The sequence below is a fragment of the Halyomorpha halys genome, unplaced genomic scaffold (genome assembly GCF_000696795.3).
Source record: "Halyomorpha halys isolate HHAL.00 unplaced genomic scaffold, Hhal_1.1 Scaffold257.1, whole genome shotgun sequence".
In the NCBI taxonomy this organism is placed as follows: Eukaryota; Metazoa; Arthropoda; class Insecta; order Hemiptera; family Pentatomidae; genus Halyomorpha; species Halyomorpha halys.
The window spans coordinates 176246-183645 of NW_027104967.1; the positions used below are offsets into that span (position 1 = coordinate 176246).

At 30.7% G+C, this 7400-nt stretch overlaps 1 protein-coding gene across 6 annotated transcripts in view; it reads right to left on the reverse strand.

Moving 5' to 3' along the window:
* The window catches only part of LOC106680361 (E3 ubiquitin-protein ligase TRIM33), a 66622-nt gene extending 59930 nt beyond the window's left edge, over window positions 1–6692 (reverse strand). For 4 of the 6 annotated variants that reach the window (XM_067046526.1, XM_067046522.1, XM_014420002.3 and 1 more), the window contains exon 1: window positions 6503–6690. The gene's annotated coding sequence lies outside the window, so the exon portion shown is untranslated. Of the gene's footprint in view, window positions 1–3841; window positions 4380–6502 lie in introns of all 6 variants that reach the window. The other 2 variants (XM_067046514.1, XM_067046528.1) reach the window with 2 other exon arrangements.
* Between the last annotated feature and the right edge of the window lie 708 nt (window positions 6693–7400).

Below are 7400 nucleotides of genomic sequence, written 5' to 3' on the forward strand. Positions count from 1 at the left end.
AGAGTATTCAAAATATATATTAATGATTATTTAAGTTATATGGGTATAGTCCCCTTAAATTAAACACAGCCCTAACATTCCGAAAATAAACCAGGACCTCCCTTGTACATGAATGAACACTAGTACGTTACATGTGAGAGTTTCACGGATTTGCGCGTCGAATTTGAGATAGAGGGAAGTGGATGTAATAAAAACCCCGTTTTATTATTTTTCAAAAATTGTCAAGTTTCGTTAAATGAGTTCTATACTGTCTTAAATTTCCTATAATGGCTGTTACAGAAAGTATATAACAAAAAGATACTTCCCAGAGACTGGGAATATAGCATACTCATCATTCACCAAAAATGTAGCACAACGGAACATTACAGACAGAATTGATAGAATTATATACAGTTTGCTTAATGTGGTAACTAAACTTTACACTTCTATTTTAGAAAGGATACTTCGGTGGATTGTAGAAGGAAAGTTGGAGAGTGAACAGGCTAGTTTTCGTCCAAACCATGTTCACATTTTTGTCTTTAGGAATATTACTGAAAAAGCTTAGGACAAAGACAAAAATAGAAATTTAACATTACTTGATTTGAAGGCACCATTTGATTTAGTACCAAGAAAAGAAATCTTAAATCCACTTGTAGCCAAGTCTGTGCCCGGAAATTTGATACCGGCTATAAAGTCAGCACACCAAGGAGCCACTATAGTGGTAAGAATAAATAGAATGGAATCGGAACCTTTTCCGATTGCATAAGAAGTTGGGCAGGGAGATAGCTTATGACCCCCTCCCTCCAAGTTTATTAATTTTATAGATAAAATCCACAAAATCTGTAAGCCGAACTGGCCGACTCTTGAGGAGATTGTAGTGTTCTTATGATACAGTTGTAACAGGTTAATGCACTGCAATGCTGATGAATGCAAACAGTTCTTTTAAGTACTTTTTCAAGCAACCTAAGTTTCAAACATTTTGTAGGCGAACCCTCCTTTGCCCCAAGTAAGCAGTGCGTGTAGTCCAATCTTGGTTCAATTTCGAGCCTAGTGGTCCGCAGACTTCTATGGACTGGCAGCCACTGCTATGCAGGATTGAGGTGAAATATTTTTTTTATTTTCAAATAATTGCCTTTCGGGAACCTCTCGTCGAATTCTCCTTAAATTTCCTTTTTTTTTTTCCTTGTAAAGTTTCACTATACATGATTGATAGATTGGATATGTAACTTTATTCTTATATACGAATATTTCTATGAAACTGTTTGTCAACTTTTTAAGGTTAACTGCCTGTAATTTGGACCCGGCCAAATATACATCTTTTCGAAATTTTAGCATTAACAAAATATGCTATTCCTATCTCGAAAACTTTAAAACCTAAGCAAAAATAACATTCCATTACAACTTGAAACTATTCCTTCACAATATGTTTTTCAGCCTTTGAAGAGGCTCACTTAATGTCTGTAGTTAGTAAATTAGCAGTCCTCAGTCGAGTCTTTGTGTGCCACCATTGTGGCTGTCCTGTCGGTGTATAATGGGTTCGTTCTATACTGGAGGCTATCAAACAATTTGATATGCCTCCTGGTATATAACGAAACATAGCTATTGAAATACAAATTTTCTGGAAATATCACTGGTTAAGTAAGCTAAAGAAAATTTCTGTAAGTACATATGACATGCAGTTTAATAATATTTTATTTTAATAAAAATGGTCCTGGTGGTCATAAGAAAAAAGTAACTCAAACAATAGAAAACTTTATATAAAAACTTGGAAAATTAGGACTATAAACTAGATACAAAAACTAAGAGTATTGTAAATTTGGTAGGAGTATTAGATAACATGGAATATAACGTTAACTAAGACTGTAAGATAATGTAAAAAAAAAAATAGTATAAAAATTTGCAGCGAAAATTAAGGGTTCCTACTGGGGATAATAATTTACGCTAATAATTACTATTCTTTACTTTACTACTGCTACTTACTTTACACTACTAATTACTACTCCTTATTTTACTTCTACTTACTTATTAGTAAGGTAAAAACTAATTACTATCTATTAATTTCTCCTGCTCATTATAATATAATTTTTACAATATTTTCTATATCATCTTATAGTCCTCTTATACTTTACATTATATTTCATCTTATTCTCTTACCCTCTTAGTTTTTGGTTTCTTATATTCAGCCCCGATGAAGCCCTGCAGAGTAAAGAACTCAACAAAGGCTCAAATTTTAGCAAATGAATGCTGCTTTAAATTTTTTTTTTCAGTTTTTCGCTTTTGCTATTAATTCTTATTTTTCCAAACTAACAACAAAATCCGGATGCGATAAGAAAAACTTAAATAGTTTAATTACTGAGTTCTTTTGACCGCAGCTGGACAACTTCTTTTTATATTACACATGGCATTTCACCGATCTTCCAATAATAACATGATATTTTTCACGATCAAATTTTCTGTAATTGATCAAAATCAATGTGCTACAAAAAACAAAAAAATTGTAGCTCGCTTAGAATTTTAAAAAAAAATCAATGTTAATCTTTTTGGGAATCAGGACCACCCAAAAACCTACATCTCTTCAACTATCACCGGTAAGAGGCTGGACAAAAATTTCAATACTTTTTTGTGTTTTGGAAAAATCTGTAAACCAACTTTAAAAATCATGAAAGAACTAAATATTATATAATATCATATAAGAATTAAATATTATATAATATCATATAAGAAATATATACATTCATATTTATTCAGGCAACGTATATGGTATAACAAAGACTGTAAGCTGATTTTACGAGATGAGGTGTATAAATAATGTGAAATATCTCTAAGGAGAAGATGGTCAGGGGCCGCGGTCAGCAAAAAAACACCAATAAAAAAAATTATTTATTCGTCCCAACGTTTCGACCTGATTTTCAGGTCTTCATAATGGAGTTATAACCAGAGATTCCGGTTAAACTCATTATGAATCACTGAAATATCTGAATCACATATCTGAAATATCTCTAATTTGACGGGGGAAAAAATGCTTATGAATTGGATAGGGGCGTCTTCGACCACTGTTACGCTACTGATGATCTCGACGCCACATTTTTTTCTTTCCCTTTTTTTGTTCTTACTGGTTCGGTAAAAATTGCCCTAAAGATCTTCACTATTTTGTGAACTATCTTTTCCTGAGCATCACTTTTTTTTCTTTAATGAATCACTATGGTCTCAACCCGTCCTTCTCATACACTTCAATAATTTAAAAGGTGTAGTGTGTACTCCTTAAAGCTAGTAAAATGACAGATCAAGGAAGGGTTGAGTACATACACAGAAATAGGTGCTGTGCTTCCCCATTCCTATTTTTATCTTAGACGATTTTATCTTTTAACGTGATAACGGCAGCCCACGTTTTCAAACATCGTGCATCAAGAACAAATAATACGATTTTTCCTTATTGATTTTTGTCTATTTTCGATCTAATAATTACATTTTTATAATTTTTTTTTCAATAAAACATTTAAACTAACATCTGATTAAATTGGTCCTTAGTGAAACAGCGATCGATAATATAATTTAATTAAGCTATATCATATGTTAAAAATTGTATCGCTCATAACCTTATGTTCGTTATATATTTTTGCTAACATATGTTTTTTGTTTACATAATTTTGCGTTTGTATTACGTGCAATGCATATGTAGGGGTGATTTCTCCTTTTTTTAATTTTAATTTTCAGTAATAATTATATCAACTTCTGTTTTCTTTTTAATACATTATGTGGGAGTAATTTCGGAATGATTTGAGTTTTAACATTATCATTAAAGTAAGCCAAATTAATTCAGATGGATTGTTCATATAATATTTAAGTGAGTACAATGAACTACAGCTGTATCTTAAACATCTCCTTATGAAACTTCTTCAGCTTCGAAGTAGAGGCGATGCGTTTCTTTGCAATGTTGGACAGCGTTGTATGAGAGATATCAGCAGCCTGGAGTTAGACCATGATGTACGATAAAGGACACATGCAGTTTCCTGTTGTCGGAAATGTTTCTCCTTTCTTACTGCATTTAATAGGGTAATTTGAGAAATTCGTCCAATCTTATTATTATTGGTTTATGCACCAATTTTCTCAGGTCGTTTCAGCTTCTCTATTCTGCATCAGAAAAGTTTCTTCCTCCATCCTTCAGGTGATCGTATCGAAGTGGAGGTACCAAAAATTGAATGTTTTTAACTGGATAATATCTAAAGAACGACTATTTAAACAAATCTTCAGAGGGTCATTCGGTTGTAATTAAAACATCACTGAACCAAGAAAACAACCAATCTAGTTCATTCTTGCATTGCAAACTTGAGATCAAAGACTATGTTAAACTGGCTGTTTCTCCTGACAGATTTCGAAATGGATAAAATTCTTTATTCACCCTAGAATACAATACTTCGTCACTTCCAACTCAATTTTCACAAAAACATACTTCCGTATGAAATTTAGAATAAAAGATACATTACTAATAAACCTAAGTCATGCTGGTATTAATACAAACGGACATATAATTCTTATATTAAAAAAAATATTGTTATTATCATTTTACTTGAACAAATAAAATAACATGTGATTTTATACGACATTGTTAAGAAATACATGGAAATTATGAAAGCTGTTTTTCGTTTTTATTTTTAAATTTATTATTAATTTAAATTAATAATTACATGTTATCATTTTTTAAATATAAGTTTTATTCATTTTTTTAGGAACCGAAAATTATCAATGTGAAGTTTTTAGAGGTGTTATCACAGTAAAAATTATTATCTGTGTTTTTATTGATTTTATTTTTATGTATTGAAATAAAAATTTTAGAGGTTAACCATGGCAGATCACATGGTACCTTCTCAATTATTTACATAGAAAAATTTCATTATTGCACAAAAGAATCACCTGTGACCCCCTCAACAAGAAAAAAATCAGTCATTTAAACAAAAGAATGATGTTTTTGCAAACATAAAAATTGAAAATTATAATTAAAATCTGTATACTGACAATCCTTCCAAACACCCTAAAGCAAAAACATGGGTCAATATTTTCTCTGTTCACGACAAATAGCAGATTTGTAAATAACCTTATACTTCATCCATTACATATCGCTGCTCCGAAAATATAATGACACAACTAAAAGTTTTTGAAATTGTCTTGAATAGATTAACTAGATGTTTGCAAATCTACATAATTGCCCTTACATATTTCCTCCCTTGGCGAATTTTCATGTATAACTATTTGGGCTAAAAAACATCTAGTAAATGCATTTATGAGTACGCCAAATCAATATAGTCAATTTCCAAAAAGCAAGAAATATGTCCACGTCTTTACTACTTTTCATATGTACTAATTTTTATGAATAATATTTTATTTTTATAATCCCCAAACCGAGGGAGTACCAGTGAAAGATAAGGGAGAAACTAGTCTCTTCCAAAAGGCAAGTTCGTCAATGTCGCGGTTTACGTTTAAATAAGGTATGACATGTTATATAGATATAGCAGAATAAAATAACATGTTATATCAGAATTGAGATGTTACAAAAAATACATATTTCTGAAATAACTTGTTGATTCTTTGATATTATAAGTTTATTGTGCGTTTATTATTTTATTTTTTCCTCAGGTTAAGAGTGTTGTGAGAGTAGTGAAGTGAAGAAGGTATGCATTGCATATGCCAGGGAACGCATTTGTTCATTATTCTTTAATTAGACCAACTACAGTGTATTTGTTTATTATAGACTATATGGGATTTTGGGACAAAGTTGATAGATTTCATAACAAAGTTATACAGGACATCGTGCCAATAACCTAGAAGCAGTCCACGTGGTTTTTGAGAGATATGCTTAACTCACAAAATAATTGGGACTGGAAATTGTATTCTCAGATAAACAACAAATCTTGTTACATAAGGGTAAAGTGATTTTGAAAAAAGAAACCAAATAAATTTAAATGTTAACTTAAATTGTAAAACTGTTAAAAATAATCATAAGCAATTCATTTTTTTTTTTTTTTTTTGTTAAGTTTGATTCTACATACAATTAATTATTGAAGTACTAACCTGAAAATCAGCTTTACTTCCAATATATTAATACATACCATAAGTTTTAGATAAAATTACGTCGGTAAACTGTGATACCTCGTAACTCCAAAAAAACGGCATGTCGTTGAGAAAAAATAAAATAATAATAATACTGGTTTATTATAGAGAATCTTGAAAGGATTCCTGTCAAAACTTAAAAACAAATTATATAAGAAGCCCATTGAATGATGGTTGGGACGAGATGTTGATTGAACTCTAGATTGATGCATTGATTGAATTATAAAAGAAGAATTGTAGATTTTTTTGGACTCACCAGGTATTACAGCTCAAGTGACTTTCTAATTAGGCGACTAAAAAAACACCAAATCTAGTACGAAATTCATCAGTATATATCAGAATCAAATATTAGATTCATTTCGTTTAATGGGATATAATTAAATTTAAAAATGTGATGTGTAGTGTAATAAATACTTACCATTCGATGACAGATAAGTAATTCGACAAATAGTTTCGATAAGCTATTATGTGACTGAACTTCGTACACTGATAGAAAACACTGAATGTATTTGTTTTTCTACTAATACCAAACATTTATTAGCAACTAATACTATTAGATAATCCTACTACTTCAGATGCTGGCAACAAGTATGATATAATGTCTCCATAGTAACGGAAAGGTAACAATTATCTTTATAAAGACTGAACTTACAACAGGGAAAAACTGATCATATGTATATATAACAATGAAAAGGTAAAAAAGTTAAATATAGTGCTTGTTTTCCACGGTTAAATTATTCAACATTACAATTAGTTCTGATTAATATTCCAATTAATTATGATGTATAATATGATATGTGATACAGCTATTACAATTTGATATATGATATGATGATACAACTATTTGATAAATAATTGGGATGAAAAGCTAAAATAAATGAATATCGTGATAACAGGTGTTTATAAGTCAAATAATTGATCAACGTTCTGGGTGGTAACCAACGAACATAAGTTTGATTGGTAAAAATGCCTACAAGCTTCTTCAGGAGCTACTTTGATTTTAGTCCATGTTTGCATTAGGTATCGAACGTACCGTATATAATTGCACTTAGCAGTACGTTACTGTTATCAAAATTATGATCCAACGCATTTACCTTGATGCAGCGTTTGTCATTTCATTTCAGTTGTTAAAGCATGTGATTGGTCTACTACTATTGGCAACTGATAGCTACATTTTAAGTAATCTTTTAACATAAGAAAGATAGAAACAATTATTTGATTGTAAGTAGTTTTAAATACTTTTCACTAAATTACAGCAATTAACAGCGACTGACGACAGAGACTCAACGACGGAAACGTTCATTAGAAACTGCCAG